The following is a 16812-nucleotide window of genomic DNA, read 5'->3' as shown; positions in this document are numbered from 1 at the left end:
ATAAAAGAAACATTCCTCAGAATTTAATGCTGGAGTGTAGTAACTGATAAGACTTTGTATATTGTCCCCTTTTTGAAGAGATAGAACATTTTTAGTTAGTGTTAGTTATAAGATTTTATAGTGGAACATTTGTTTTTACTGTACAGTATTTTGTGTTCCCCATTTTATGAGTCTCATTAGGGGCAAATATGCAGTTCCCTAAAGGAGATAATTTAGATACTTGCTTCCCAAGCTTCCTTGCTTCTGGGGCATAGGAAGTGACCTAGGTTTCACCAATCCGATATGCCCAGACCACACTTGGATTTAGCACTTAAAGACTTGAGAGAGGAGGTAATGGGAAACTAACTTTCTTTTTCTGATGGCAGAGGCAGTAGCATCCCCTGCAAGGTTGGGTTCCTGGCACTGAAGTGGCATTGTTGTTTGTGATTGCTGCACAGAGGTTGAATTCTTGATCCAGAAGTGACAGTGGTACCCATTCTAGCATGTAATGATGAGAAGTAGCTGCAGTGGTTTCCTCATTGGACTAGTTCTGCAGTGTAACTTTGTGCTTTATTCTGGAAGTTTAGCCTTAAGCCTATTTTTCCAACCTTCACCAAATTTTATGAGCCACCCAATATTCTTTCAGTACATTGATTTTCACTAGACTCAGATTTTAAATTGATTTTCACCAGACTCAGAGTCTGGTGCTTAGATCTAAGAATCCTTTGAGTCAGAGGTCATCAGACTACAGCCTGTGGGGCAAATCTGGCCCCATTGCCTGTTTTTGTAAATAAAGTTTTGTTGAAACATAGCTACACACATTCATTTACATATTGTCAGTGGCTGCTTTTGTGCTACAAAGGCAGAGTTGAGTTATTGAGACAGAGGTGATAGGGCCTGCAAAGCCTAAAATATTTACTATTTGGCCTTTTGCAGAATTTTCCAACCCCTACTTTAACTAATAATGGTAGTCCCTTAACAACACTGAAATGTTTCCTTCATGAGACAGTGAGTATTAGTTTGAGTTTCACCCTTTTTTCTTAAATTTTGGTTTTGGCTTCCAGGATGCTCAGAGCAAAATTTGGTCATGAATTGCAAAGCATGGAGTGTTGGTACTATGTTTTAATTGTCTCCTACTTTATTACCTGTATTCCACTGATGATTACTATTGTCCTAAGGGATATGTGTGTGTGTGTGTGTGTGTGTGTGTGTGTGTGTGTGTGTGTGTGTGTGTATTTGAAAGCAACTTGAAAGCCGTTTTTGAAGTAGACAGGTTATATTCTTATTCTGTTTTTTTTTTTTTTTTAAGAACTTGGAAAGAGTGATTGCCTGCCTTATTGGGAATATATCAAATTGTGAAGAATATTCTCAGTCTTCCTTTCATATCTATCTAGTATTGTCTTAATTTGCTCAGATCTTTTTCATTCTTCTGCTAATAAGAGGAATTTATTTATGGTTAGAGACCAGTGGCTAATAAGGAATCAATGTTTCAGACTAGTAAGAAGCATCTTTTTCTTGATTCTCTAGTATGCTTCTTGTTTGTATCAATTAGAAATATTTTCAGCTGTAAGTAGTAGAAAACAGTGATTTAAAATATAGGAATTAATTTTCTGGAGGGAGGGCATTGGTTGCTTGTATAGGGTGGGATACAATGCCATTTAGAACCCAGGCTCTTTCTGTTTTTCTACTCTGCCAGCCTTTTCCACTCTGCCACTCTGCCAGCCACTGAGTGTGTGCTTTTCACTCTTATACTTATGACCTCAAGGTTACGAGGCTACTGCAGCTCCAGAAAGAATGTTTGAGAAAAGAAGAAAGGGGCGGAAAGGCAGAATTAGCACTCTGCCTGTGTTCTATTTTATAATTAAAGCAACCATTTCCCCAGAATCCTTAGAAACTTACTGACTAGAACTTTGTCACATGCACATGCCCAACTTTAAAGGAGGCTGGAAAAATGAGTGTTTAATTGTCTCATTACTTTCCTGGATAAAATTAGGGTTGGCAAAATTGGCAAGGATGAAGGGATGAATGGATATTGATTAGGGATTTGAAAGTCATTTGATTTTAGTGACTTTTTTTTTTTTTTTTGAGACGGAGTCTCGCTCTGTTGCCCAGGCTGGAGTCCAATGGCGCGATCTCGGCTTACTGCAACCTCCGCCTCCTGGGTTCAAGTGATTTCTCCCTGCCTCAGCCTCCCAAGATTACAGGTGCCTGCCACCATGCCCGGCTAAGTTTTGTATTTTTAGTAGCGATGGGATTTCACCGTGTTAGCCGGGCTGGTCTCAAACTCTTGACCCTGGGTGATCCACCCGCTTCAGCCTCCCCAGAGTGCTGGGATTACAGGCGTGAGCCACTGCGCCCTGCCTTTAGTGACTTTTTAATATGGTTTTAAAAAATGTATTTGTACGCTGTATGATTTTATAAAAATGTGTGCTGGTGCCTGTGTTTTATTGGAGCTACCTCATTTTGGGCTGGAGATATAGTAGCAAATGAGGAGATATATACTACCTTTCCAGTCTAGAGGTAAAAATAAATACTATCAAAAACTTTCAGTAAATTGGATAAGTGTTTGGGACTTCTCTAAGGGCCATATTTAGGAGTCATTAAATCTGTTTGAGGGATTATAGGAAGCCTTCATAGAAGTGGTGACATTTAAGCTGGGTCCTAAAGGATAAGCAAAGGGAGGAAAACTTATGGGATTATGCAGTAACTTGTTGCTGTATCTTCCCTGCTGAGGGGTTGATTGGCAATGTTAATACCTCAGAGATTGTCCATTTCATTATTAGATACCTCTGATTATTATAATGTTCTTATAGAATTCTCCATTTCTTCCTCCCTTCCCCTGTCTCTTTGGTTGGGAGGGCAAAAGGTGATTTGTACGACATGATGAGAGGAGAACTCTTGGACGATTACTTTAGGCCACTCTAAGACTGCATCCACATTCCTTTCCTAGCCTTCAGGATTCTCTGTAGCTTTTTTTCTGACTGGTCTTTCTAGCTCCATTTATTCATTCATTCCTTCATTCAGCCATTACTTATCTGTCACCCACTGTTTGCAAGGAATAGTTCTGAGGTCTGGAGATAAAGACAAAGTCTTTGCCTTTGTGGAGCATATGTTCCATTGGAGGGAGCCAGCCAATAGGCAAATAAATGTCAGTTGATGATAAGTGCCAGGATACAAATAAAGCAGGATAGGGTGGAATAAAGGGTGCTGATATAGAGTAGAGGGGGATTTTTAAATCATTTTATAAAGAATGGTTAGGGAAGAATTATCTGATAAAGGGATATTTCAGCAGAGACTTGAAGGAAGACAGGGAATAAGCCATATGGATATCTGAGGGGAAATGTGTTTTCAGGCATAGTCACCATAGGGTATGAAGGCCTGGAGGACAGAGTGTATATAGCCTGTCGGAGAAAGCCTTGGTGCCTGGAGCAGAGTGAGTGAAGTGGGGAAAAGTCGGAGATAAGGTCAGTGAAGTAGCAGGGTGAGATGAGGGGAGGAGGTAGAGGAAGGTAAGATCATATAAGGCCTTGTATGTCTTTCTAAGGACTTTGGCTTTTACATTGAGATTGGGGAAGCCACAGGAAGATTTTAAGCAGAAGAGAGTGATGTGATCTGAGACATGTTTTAAATAGATCACCCTGGGAGGCAAGAATGGATCAGTTAAAAAGGATGTTGTAATATTCTAGGTCAGAGTTTCCCAACAGTGGCGCTATTGACATTTTGGGCAGGATAATTCTTTGTTATGAGGGGCTATACTATGCATTCTAGGATGTTTAATAGTATCCCTGGCTCCCACTTACTAAATGCCAGTAGCACTTACCCAGTTGTTTTAATCCAAAATTTCCCTTGACATTGCCAAATATCCCCTGGGGAGCAGAGCAAATCTGTCCTCCCCTCCCTAACTCCTCTTCACCCCACTATTGAGATCCACTGTTGTACACAAAAGTTGCTGATGGTTTGGACCAAAGTGTTAACAGTAAAGGTGATAAGAAGTGGTTGGACCATAGATCTGTTTTGAAGGTATAGTTGATAGAATTTGCTGATGGATGCTTGTGGGGGCTGATAGACAAAAAGTGGAGTAAAAAATGAATCAGATTTTTGGCTTAGCAACTGAAAGAGTAGAATTGCCATTTATTGAGGGATGGGGGGAGGAAACACCTGAAGGAGGAACAGAGTTTTGACCTGTTAAGTCTGACAATCAGTGGCACAGCTTTGTCTCCTATTGTCTTTAAAAATGCTTTTTCTTTTTGAGGGTAAGAACTAGGTCATGTCATCTTTGCATCCATAGTGACGAACATTGTGTCTGGCATGTAGAATATGTTCAGTAAGTGGTGAATGAATGATGAGATTATTTACTATTTCCAAGAAGGACCAAGTTATTTACTATTTCCTAAACCATTCTTACTTTTTTCTCCTTTGGGCCTTTGTTTTTGTGATTCACTCAAGGAAAATCTCAGTAGCTCTATGAAAAATTTACTCCTTCTTCAATACCAACCCAAATACTGCCTCTTCCATGAACCTTTTCCTAGTTCTGCAGGTGTAATTAATGTCTCCCTTCTCTGCACTTCTTTGCCTTTTTTGAAATTCAAGTATACTTTGACTTATAACTGGTTGCTTTGAGTTATGACTGACTGCCACTAAATAGATTTATTAATATCTTTTTCATTTCCATCTTTCTTTTGCTTGTTTCTTTACTTATAGTGTTTTTGTAAGCTACTATTATTATTTATTTTATACTCCACCTCATATCTAGATCTAAGATGCTCTAGATCATCATTACTGAAAGTATACTCCACAGAAAGTGACCTTAACAGGCAATTGGCCTCACCATCTAATTACTACAAGAAAAAATTTCATCTCAGATGTTGTTTTAAATCCAACATCATCATTGTTGACTGATTTCCTTGTACATTTAACTGGTTGTGTCAGGAGATTTATAATTTTCACTTAGTACACATATTGTTTTAAAAGTTATTTGTGGTTGCAAAAGAACCCAATAAAAATAATCATTTTCAAATCCTTTAGGCACTTTAATCACACTAGTCATCAGTTATAAGCTATTAGATTGAAAGCTGTAGTCTCCAAACAAAACCAAATTTTTGAATGATTATTGATCATTTGCTTTTATAATAGAGTTAGCAGGAGTTTCAAACTCATATGCCTACAGAGGAGAGATAAGTGACTTAAAAAGGCCTGGTTAGGCTTAAGATGACTACAGAGACAAAACATTGCTGGCCAAGGTCCATGACTTATAAGAATAATTTGTTAATTATTTACTTTGAAAACCAGAGGACTATTTAAATGAAAGGAGTTATTGCACTTAAAACATGTTAACTGCTAACTTGTGTAACTTCAGCACATCATTTGAGATCTCCAGGATTTAATTTCTTTGAATGTACAGAGTCATCTCTAAAGTTGCTTTTACCTCATTTGATTCTGTTAGTAATAAATAAAACTGCTGGCATCTTACCAGTATGCCTCAATTTCATAAGTATTGTGTTTCATCAGCGGGAACTAAACTTAGCCAAGTTTCCTATAGCAGCACCCACCATTGAAAGAGAGAGACAGTGTATTAGCCAGCCAGTAAACTTTTGGTAACCAAACCAGCGTTTGGTTTTTCAGAACTGAAATCTAAAATAGAAGATGTCTGAATTTGATCCTTCCTGCTGAAGATATTAGTGGTTCTGCCTAATACTGTACATAGATGTTTTGTTGTTTCGTCTACCTGGTCCTATTTATTTGGTTCAGTCATTTTTCTAGTGCAGCACTTTTTAGTTTTGTATTTGCCAACTTCCCCTATTAGTGGTGATTTCCTGGAGACGTAGGCCATTTCTAGGTCATCTTTAATCCTCAAAACCTGGAACAGGCAAGAGCACATGACAGATGTTTGAAAAATGTTTAAAGAGATGGCATACTTATTAGCTTTGTAGGTGACAAAAACTGAAAGAGAAAACTAATATTTAGATGAGTAAGCTTGGAATGATGGGCTGAAGCCAACAAGATGAAATTTAAGAGGAAGACAATGAAGTTCTGCATTTTAAGTCTCAAAAGAAATGGCAACATATGGGCAGACTGGAGGAGACTTAGCATGATGCTATTCTTATGAAAATGGTGGTTTTGGCTGCTGAAGCTCAATGTCAGCCAAAGGCATTGCAGTGTATAAAAATCTAATGTAACTTCAGACTGAATTATTGGAAGTATTAAGTACAGTTAAAGGAGGTGATAGTTCCACTATGTTTTGCAAGGGACAGACTGCACTTAGAGTATCGTGTTTCCCTCAGGGTACCAGGCAGTAAGAGGATCATTGCAAACAGGACTCTATTTAGTGGAGGGTACGCTAGATCATCATTACTGAAAGTGTAGTCTGAACTGTTCCCAGCCCACAATGAGATAAGCATAGAAATTGAAAGTACTTAGAAATCTTTACAGCAATTTGTCAGAGTAATTTTATGTCTAAGGAATCTAATAGGAAGATGAACTTTATCTTGTATGTCTTTGTTTCTTTCTATTTTTTTGCTTGATACTTTTTTATTTTAATAGATTTTATTTTTTAGAGCAGTTTTAGGTTTATAGAAGAATTGTGTAGAAAATGCAGAATCCGGCTGGGTGCAGTGGCTCACACCTGTAATCCCAGCACTTTGGGAGGCCGAGGCAGGTAGATCCCCTGAGGTCAGGAGTTCAAGACCAGCCTGGCCAACATGGTGAAACCCCATCTCTACTAAAAATACAAAAAATTAGCCAGGTGTGGTGGCGTGCACCTGTAATCCCAGCTACTCGGGAGGCTGAGGCACGAGGATTGCTTGAACCGGGGAGGTGGAGGTTGCAGTGAGCCAGGATCACGCCATTGCACTCCAGCCTGGGCAACAGGAGTGAAACTGTGTCTCAAAAAAAAAAAAAAAAAGAAAAGAAAAAAAGAAAACGCAGAATCCCTCTCTCCCCATTTCCTCTATTATCACCATCTCATTAATGTACAATTGATGAATCAATATTGATACATTATTATTGACTAAAGTACATAGTTTACATTAGGGTTTACTCTTTGGGTTGTATAGTTCTGCAGGTTTTGACAAATGCATAGTGTGTGTATCCACGATTATAGTATCATACAGTATAGTTTTACACCCTAAAAATGCCCTGTGCTTCACCTATTCATTCCTTAACCACTAACCCCAACCTTTCAAATACCTGGCAGCCACTTATCTTTTTACTATTTCTATAGTTTAGCCTTTTTCCAAATATCATGTAGTTGGAATCAGCCTTTTCAGACTGGCTTCTTTTACTTAGAAATCTACATTTCAGGTTCTTCCATGTCTTTTTGTGGGTTGATAGTTCATTTCTTTTTTTACTGAATAATACTCCATTGTATGATATACCACATTTTATTCATTCAGTCTTGAAGGATGTCTCAGTCACTTCCAGTTTTTAGCAATTCTGAATAAAACTGCAATAAACATTCATGAGCAGGTTTTTGTGTGAACATAGTTTTCAACTCATTTGAGTAAATACCTAGGAATACTATAATCACATAATGATGATTCAGTCAGTGATGAGCGACATATATGATATAGCCATCATCACATATTAATGCAACACATTACTCATGTTTGTGGAGATGCTGGTGTAAACAAACCTGCTGTGCTGCCAGTCATATAAAAGTATAGAACACATATGTATTTTTTTTTTTTGAGACAGAGTCTTGCTGTCTTGCCCAGGCTGGAGTGCAGTGGCGCAATCTCTGCTCACTGCAAGCTCCGCCTCCTGGTTTCACACCATTCTCCTGCCTCAGCCTCCTGAATAGCTGGGACTATAGGCGCCCGCCACCACGCCCAGCTAATTTTTTGTATTTTTAGTAGAGACGGGGTTTCACTGTGTTAGCCAGGATGGTCTTGATCTCCTGACCTCGTGATCCGCCCACCTTGGCCTCCCAAAGTGCTGGGATTACAGGCATCAGCCACAGCACCTGGCCAATTTTATGTGTTATATAATGTTTGATAATGATGATAAATGACTCTGTTACTGGTTTATATATTTATTATTCTTTTTGTTGTTATTTCAGAGTGTACTCCTACTTATAAAAAAAAGTTAACTGTAAAACAGCCTTAGGCAGGTCCTTTTGGAGGTCTTCCAGAAGAAGTCATTGTTATTATAAGAGATGTCAGCTCCATGCATGTTATTGCCCCTAAAGACCTTCCAGTGGGACAAGATGTAGAGGTGAAAGACACTAATATTGACAGTGGGACAAGATGTAGAGGTGGAAGACACTAATACTGACAGTCCTGACCCTGTGTAGGCCTAGACTAAAGTGTGTGTTTATGTGTTAGTTTTTAACAAAAAGATTAAAAGGTAAAAAAATAAGAATAGACAGGCATGGTGGCTCACACCTGTAATGCTAGCACTTTGGGAGGCCGAGACAAGTGAATAGCTTGAGCTTAGGAGCTGGAGACCAGCCTGGACAACATGGTGAAACTCCGTCTCTACTGAAAATACAAAAATTAGCTGGGCATGGTGGCACACGCCTGTAATTCCAGCTACTCGGGAAGCTGAGGCACAAGAATTGCTTGAACCCAGAAAGTGGAGGTTGCAGTGAGCTGAGATCATGCCACTGCACTCCTGCCTGGGTGACGGAGTGAGACTCTGTCTCTAATAATAATAATAATAATAATAATAATACAAAGAATACAAAAAAGCATATAGAATAAAGCTATAAAGAAAATATTGTATAGCTGTACAGTGTGCTTGTGTCTTAAGCCAAGTGTTACTGCAATAGAGTCAAAATGTTTTTAAAAAATTAAAAAGTTTATAAAGTAAAAACTTACAGGAAGTTAAGGTTAATTTATTGTTGAAGAAAAAAAAATTTAAGTTTAGTGCAGCCTAAACATACACTGTTTATAAAGTCTACAGTAGTGTACAGTACTATCCTAGGCCTTTCCATTCACTTACCTCTCACTCACTGACTCACCCAGAGAAACTTCCAGTCCTGCAAGTTCCATTCATGGTAAATGCCCTTTACATATGTACTGTTTTTTTTTTTAATCTTTTACGGTGTATTTTTACTGTACTTTTTCTATGTTTATATATGTTTAGATACACAAATACTATTGTGTTACAGTTGCCTAGTATTCAGTACAGTAACATGCTATACAAGTTTGTAGTCTCGAAGCAGTAGGCTATACCATATAGGCTAGGTGTGTAGTAGACTGTACCATCTAGGTTTGTATGTGTACACTCTGTGATGTTCGCATAACAATGAAATCACCTAATGACACCTTTCTCAGAATGTATGCCTGTCATTAAGTGACACATAACTGTATTTAGCTTTGTAAGAAATTCCTAAACTGTCTTCCAAAGTGGTTGTACCATTTTGCATTCTCACCAGCAATGAACGAGAGAGTTCCCGTTGCTGCATATCCCTGTCACCATTTGGTGTTGTCAGTGTTTTGGATTTTAGTTATTCTAATAGATGTGTAGTGATATCTCATTGTTTTAATTTGCAGTTCTCTAATGATAAAAGATGCTGAGCATCTTTTCATATGCTTATTTGTCATGCGTATATCTTCCTTGTTGAAGTGTCTGTTCAGATCTTTTGCACAGTTGTTGTTTTTTTTTAAATTGGGTCACTTCTTACTGAGTTTTAAGGGTTCTATGTATATTTTGATACAAGCCTTTTATTAGATGTGTTTTCTCCCAGTCTGTGGTTTGTTTCTTTGTTCTCTTAACACTGTATTTTGCAGAAATTTTAAATTTTAATCAAGTCTAACATGTCAGTTTTTTCTTTCATGGATCTTGCTTTTGGGGCTGTATCTAAAAAGTCATTGCCACACCCAAGGTCATCTAGATTTTCCCCTACATTATATTTTAGACATTTTATAGTTTTGCATTTTGCAAATGCAATGGTTTGTGATCCATTTTGAGTTAATTTTTGTGAAAAGCATAAAGCCTGTGTCTAGGTTGATTTTTTTGGATGTGGATGTCAAGTTCTAGCACAATTTATTGAAAAGACTGTCCTTTCTTCATTGAATTTCCTTTTCTCTTTTACAGTCAGTTAACCACATTTGTGTGGGTCTATTTTGGGCTATTTACTTCAATTCCACTGATCTATATATGTTTTCATTAATACCACATTGTCATTATCACTGTAGCTTTATAGCAAGTCAGTCTTCCAATAGATATCAATATAGTTGTATCTATAAAAATATATTGCTTAGGCCACATCCCAGACCAACCAAGTCAGAATCTCTGCTGGGACTCTAGTATATTTACACATATTTAAAGCTTTCCAAGTTATTCTGGTGGACAGGGAGAATTAAAAGCCACCATACTAAACCATAAAATCATCACCTCCTTGAAGATGTGGTTCTGTTCACTGATGTGTCTATCCCCAGTGACTTGCATAAGATGCTTAAATAGTTGTTGAATGAACAAACAACTAAAAGAACTGGGAGTATTTATCTTGGAGAAGAGAAAAAGTGGAGGGGCATAATAAATTAGCCTACATACATACATAGTTGCAAGCCTTTAATGTGACTTGCCCTGGAGGATGTTGCTCCTGGAGCAGAATTAGAAATTTACAGAGAGCCACCTGGCTGAATGTGAGGAAACACTGCCTCATAGTGCTGGTGGAAAGTGAGCTCCTCATTCCTGCATGTATTTCAGAAAAGCCTGGAAGACCATCTATAAGAGGATGCTGCATGGAGTGGGAAGTCGAGTAAGATAAGTTGCTATGATTATTGATTATTAGTTTGAAAAGCCGTGTCTAAGGCAGAGGACTACTTCTGGCTCTCATTCACCCTGTGTAAATTGGGATGAAGGACATGGTGTGGGGTTAAAAAAAAGTCTTAAAATGACTTTGAAGCTGAATCCTCAGACTACAGCAATTCTCCGGGTCTCTATTATTGACCAATTCTTTCTTTCTTTCTTTCGTTTTTCCTTTTTCTTTTTTTGAGATGGAGTTTCGCTCTTGTTGCCCAGGCTGGAGTCCAGTGGTGCGATCTCAGCTCACTGCAACTTCCGCCTCCCTGGTTCAAGGGATTCTCCTGCCTCAGCCTCCCGAGTAGCTGGGATTACAGGTGCCTGCCACCATCCAGCTAATTTTTTGTGTTTTTAGTAGAGACGGGGTTTCACCATGTTGGCCAGGCTGGCCTTGAACTCCTGAGCATTTACCAGATGTGTGGTCTTGGAGAAATCACTGACTTCTTTCACGATCGTATTCTGTTTTCCACCAAGTTCTGCTGCTGCTTCTTCCAAGCTGTGTCTTTAGAAAATAGGCTTGCTTCTTTTTACATTATCTTACAATATGTTAGTCTAAATCATTACTATTTTCTGTTGCCTGAACCTCTGAGAGAATTTATTAACTTATTTCCACTCCTACCCCCTTTCTCCACTGAACAGCCAGTGATCTTTTAAAAAATGTAAGTTAGAGTTTGTCATTCTGCTTTCAAACCTTTCAAAGCCTTCCCACTGCTAAAACTTGGAACAAAAGCCTAACTCCTAATTATGACCCGAAAGAGACACCGCATAATCTGACTTCTGTCATGTCTCTTAAGAGCAGGGTTTGGGAGGGGGAAGAGTGAGGTAATACTACCTCCTAGGGAGCATTTGCAAATGTGTGAAGGTGTGTTTTATTGTTTCAGTAATTGGGAGGCACTACTAGAGGCACTACTAGTCTGGGCCGTGTTGGTAAATGTTCTATAATGTGTTGTTCAGCTCAGGTTCCATCACAATGCCTGATGCGCAATAGTTGGTTAAAAAATACTTATTGTATGAGCCCTGGACATTTTCCCTGGACCTCCATTTTGACGTATGTGAATTGGTATAGTGCCTACTTCATAAGGTTGTTTTGAGAGAGACATAACATTTATAAAGTACCTAGTACATAATAGTTCTTAATAAATGGTAGCAGTGGCCAGGTGTGGTGGCTCACACCTGTAATCCACAGTTTGGGAGGCCAAGGGAGGAGGATTGCTTGAGAACAGGATTTGAGACCAGCCTGGGCAACATGGCAGACCCCATCTGTACAAAAAATATAAAAATAACTGGGTGTGGTGGCAGGTACCTGTAGTCCCAGCTACTTGGGAGGCTGAGGTGGGAGGATTACCTGAGCCCGGGAAGGTCAAGGCTGCAGTGAGTCAAGATCCAACCACTGCACTCCAGCCTGGGCACACAGCAAGACTCTTGTCTCAAAATAATAATAATAATAATGTAGCAGCTGCTGAGCTTTGTTTGCTTAGAAGCAGCTATAGGGGCCCACCTAGCATTCTTCCTGGAGCATTAGAATTAGAACCTGGCACGTTTGGGGAGGGGGGAGGTGTATCTCTTTCTCTGAGGCCTAATCTGAATCGTAGGTCTGACCTGAGGAATCCTAGAAGGGACTCCTCTATACTCATCTGTAGAAACTAAGGCACAGAGGAGCTCTGGTTGTCTTTCTTGACTCTGGAGCTCACACAGGCCTCTCTGACAAGCCCTGGAAAACCTGGCGCTGGAGAGAAATTACCTCCTGCTGGAGACTGAGTGGGGAGAATAGCTGAGAGGGTGGGAAGATAGCTGTCTCCCCGCCCTCAGCTCTGCTTTGCAGAAAAGGAGAAGCGCGGGGCTTCCTCCCACCTCCTTCCCTCCTTTCTTCCCCCGCCCCTTCTGTTTCGCCAACCGCGACGCGGCGCCTTCGCTGCCGCCCTGCAAGAGCGCGAGCGTGCTGCACCTCGGGAGCTGGCGGCTGAGCTGCCAGGAGCCCAGCCCAGCTGAATCGAGCGGAGCCGGTGGAGCAGGGGCCTTGTGGGTACCCGGCTGGGCAGGGAGAGGTGCGGCTCTGCGACGGAAACAATCGCCAGAGATGCCGGGGCCAGCCTTCCCCACCAGGTAATGCTGGCCCTGCCTGGGGCTCCCCTAGCTGGGCCGGGTTCTGGGGGATCTCCGCCGGCTTTCGGAGAGTGGTGACACGGGGTCCAGTAGATTTTGAGGGGTGTCTTTCCTCTTACCTTAAGGGACCCTAAATGAGAGAAAGGGCTGAGGGTGGAACCTTTAGATGAGCCCACCCAGGGCTAGGCCTGCACTGGAATCAGAGCTCTGCCCAGGGAAGGGTGTGAAGGGGAAGCTGCGCCTTTGGGGAACTGCTCAGCCTCAGAAGCTCTGCTCCTTTGCAAGCGCCCTTCTGCTTGGTGGCCAAGGTGGTGCTTTCCTCTGCCTTGGCTTAGTCGCTGGCCTGCTGGGACTGTGGGGGCTTTTCTGTGTTAAGAGGTTGAGTGAACTGGGAGGGAGGAGACCTGGGGGGACTGGTCCTATTCAGACATCCTCTGTGGCTTGAGTTGCCATATCTGTGCGGTGAAGGACTTGACATTGTTTGTTACTCTGGCTTTTCCAGACCGTCAAACCATCTTTTGGAAAGGTGAGCTGGTTTAAAGTGCTAAAATGGGCTGCAGAGATGTCCCCCTCAACACTGTAGAAGAGAGGAGAACTTGGGAAGTAGACCTTGGTATCCTGTCTTCCAGCCAGCCTTTTCAATGGCATCTTGCTGGTTCTTCAGGGGCAAAGCAGAGACTGAGAATGCTGATGCTTATTTTAGTGTGGTGCGTAGATGTGTTAGGTGTAGGGAGGTAGGGTTGGGAAGTAGAAGGTCAAGGTATGTTAATGATTCTAAACTGGCCAGTTTTTCTGTCCTTAGGTATAAAGTTGCGTTAAACTAGACTCTCTTCTCTGGAGCCCCTTCCTTATTCTGCTAAGTTAATGACAGACCTGGCTGTGGTAATATCTTAATCACTATAATTCTTTCCTTCTTTATTACCTGGCACCAAGAAGCTCATGTCAGGCCCGATAATAACCTACTTTGATTATTTTGGACCTCTTTCCTCCCCCTAGTTTTTTCATGACTCTACGTCTTCCTCTCCTCACTTTTCTTTCTATTTCCTCCTCCTGATCATTTTTCCTGCCCCCTGCCTACCTTTTCTCCCACCGTCCCCTTCACCCTTCCTCCTCCCCTCATGCTTCCCCTTTTGTATTTCTCCCCCTGTGTAGCCAGTCTTTCCTTCCCTGTCTTGGATCCTCCCCCTCTTGATTAGGCTTTCTTCTCTTTTCTAAAATTTTTGGTTAAGCTTTCTTATTATTAGTAGGTTACTGGTTTGTAGAGACCTTTTCCTGTGTTTATGAGGTCCAAACATTATTTTCTACCTAATTCACTTGCATCTAGCTTTTACCTCCAAATTCTATCTTCCCCAGGACCATTCTCTCTCTTTGCTGCCTCTGTGCCTTGCCTTGGGGCTGCCAACAAGCACTCCCTCTTCCTGCATTTGTTTCCCATCTTTGTTGGTGGTGGTGGGGCAGCAAGCAGGTATGCAGTAGGGAATAAGCAAGATGGGAAGTGGGGGGCCTGAGTGGGAGGAGAGCAAGAATGTCAAGTAGTGCTGGGCAGAGGCTCAAGTTCCCTTTAGTGAGATGAGTGACTGGGAGGACCAGAAACTCTGGCAGCTGTGAGATAGTGCTGATCTGGAGGAAAGGAGGTAGCCCAGGAAAGAAGAGGGAGGATAGCAGGGATGGGTTGGAGGGACAGGAGGAGGAGGAGGCCTGGAGGAGAAGACAGTGCTCTTTTGAAGAAGAGGGTGGCCTGGACAAGATAGTGGTTATTTGTGTGTAGAAAGAGAAAGATTATAGTCTGGGAAAGGGGAATATATAGGTTGATTATCTTCCCCTTTGATGACTGGCTTTTTGAACTGATTTTTACTCAGCAATTTTTTTTTAGTTAAAAATTTTGAAAGAATTTACCATGTTTATCATGTTTAAGTTACAGTTCAGTTTCAGTAAGTACATTTATATCTTTTTTTCCCCCTTCATCCTCCTCACTCCCTTTCCTGGCCTTTGGTAACCACCAGTCTACTCTGTATCATCATGAGATCTACTTTTTTTACCTCCTACATATGAGTGAGAACATGTGATATTTGTCTTCCTGTACCTGGCTTTTTTTTTACCTGAAAAAATGGTATCCAGTGTCATCCATGTTGCTGCAAATGACAGGATTTTATTCTTTTTTATGGCTGAATAATATTCCGTTGTGTGTATATATAAATATATACACATATATATATTGTGTATATACACATTTTCATTTTGGCTATTATGAATAGTGCTACAGGATTCATGGGAGTGTGATATCTTTCATATATTGATTTGCTTTCTTTTAGATATATACTCAATAGTGGAATTGCTGAATCATGATAGTTCTATGTTTAGTTTCTGAGGAACCTCCATGCTATTCTCCATAGTGGCTCTACTAATTTACATTTTCACCAACAGCATATGAGGGTTACTCTTTCTCCCCATCCTTGCCAGCATCTGTTATTGCCTGTCTTTTTCTTTTTCTTTTCTTGAGACAGGGTCTTGCTCTGTTGCCCAGGCTGGAGTGCAATGGTATGATCATGGCCTACTGCAGCTTCAACCTCCCAGGCTCAAGCAGTCTCCTACCTCAACCTCTGAAGTAGTTGGGACTGCAGGCACATGTCAGCATGCCTGGCTAATAAAAAAAAATTTTTTTTTTTTTTAGAGGTGTGGTCTCCTTATGTTGCCCAGAGTGGTTGTGAACTCCTGGGCTCAAGTGATCTGCCTGCCTTGCCCTCCCAAAGTGTTGGGATTACAGGCATGAGCCATCGTGCCCAGCCTTTGCCTGTCTTTTTGATACAAGCCATTTTAACTGGAGTGAGATGATATCACATTATGGTTTTGATTTGCATTTCTCTGATGTTAGTGATGTTGAGCATTTTTTTCATGTACCTGTTGGTTATTTGTATCTCTTGTTACGAAAAATGTCCGTTCAGATCTTTGCCAGTTTTTAAATTGGATTACTTGTTTTTTTTGCTATTATGTTGTTTGAGCGCCTTATATATTCTCATTATTAATCCTTTGTCAGATGGATAGCTTACAAATATTTTCTCCCATTTTGTTGGTTGTCTCCACTTTGTTAATCAACAAAATTTTTGTGAGCACTGTCCTTAAAGTGGGGGAGTTAGAGGGAAAGCAGAGATGAGAACGACAAGATTACTGTTTTATTGGCACTCACTGTCAGAATGTGGAGTGTGTGTGTGTGTGTGTGTGTATTTCTCCATAGTGGCTCTACTAATTTACATTTTTGCCAACAACATATGAGGGTTCCTCTTTCTCCGATCCTTGCCAGCATCTATTATTGCCTGTCTTTTTCTTTTTCTTTTCTTGAGACAGGGTCTTGCTGTTTTGCCCAGGCTAGAGTGCAATGGTACGTACGATCGTGTGTATGTGTGTGTATGTATATATGTGTGTACATGTGTGTATATATGTATGTACAATATTCACAGAGCTTTGAATATTGCATCCATCCATTATCAAATATCTCTGAACCATCTACTCTATGCTAATTATGGTACTAGGTTGGTGGGGATACAAAAATTGAAACTGGCCTCAGTTGCTGCCCTCAAATGCAGATCAAGGAATGTGGACGCTCATGTGGTAAGTATTGTAGAAGGAAGCACAAGGGGCTGTGATAATGCAGAAGAGGGCACTTTTGATTTAGCAAGACAGTGGCAGAGCTAGGACCTAAACTTAAGTCTTCTCTGAAGGTGATATCTATTCTCTTATACCCTGTTATCTCCTGAGTTTGTGTATACATACAGTGTACAAAGAGTTTTCCTATATCCTCTTTTCTGCCTACTTTTGGGGCTAGACTCTAGGTACTGCTGACATGAAAAAAAGAACAATCCCATGTGGCAGGTCACTGTGCCATAGCCAAACAAACACTCATTACCTTGGAAGGGAAACAGACTTCGTCCCTGTTAACTTCTGGCTCGAGGCCACTTGGGTGACTATATGCTGAGCTCCCTCTCT

At 40.8% G+C, this 16812-nt stretch overlaps 1 protein-coding gene across 10 annotated transcripts in view; it reads left to right on the top strand.

The window, feature by feature from the left end:
- PAK1 (p21 (RAC1) activated kinase 1) overlaps nucleotides 1-16812 on the top strand; it is a 151833-nt gene that overhangs the window by 49348 nt on the left and 85673 nt on the right. For 2 of the 10 annotated variants that reach the window (XM_063693404.1, XM_019037334.3), the window contains exon 1: nucleotides 12622-12831. The exons of 5 other annotated variants lie outside the window; for them this stretch is intronic. The gene's annotated coding sequence lies outside the window, so the exon portion shown is untranslated. Of the gene's footprint in view, nucleotides 1-12498; nucleotides 12832-13342; nucleotides 13358-16812 lie in introns of those variants that run through there. 3 more of the 10 variants (XM_019037330.3, XM_063693409.1, XM_063693408.1) reach the window with 3 other exon arrangements.

This window comes from Gorilla gorilla, chromosome 9 (assembly GCF_029281585.2).
Source record: "Gorilla gorilla gorilla isolate KB3781 chromosome 9, NHGRI_mGorGor1-v2.1_pri, whole genome shotgun sequence".
Lineage (NCBI taxonomy): Eukaryota > Metazoa > Chordata > Mammalia > Primates > Hominidae > Gorilla > Gorilla gorilla.
This window is presented reverse-complemented; position numbering and strand designations above follow the sequence as displayed.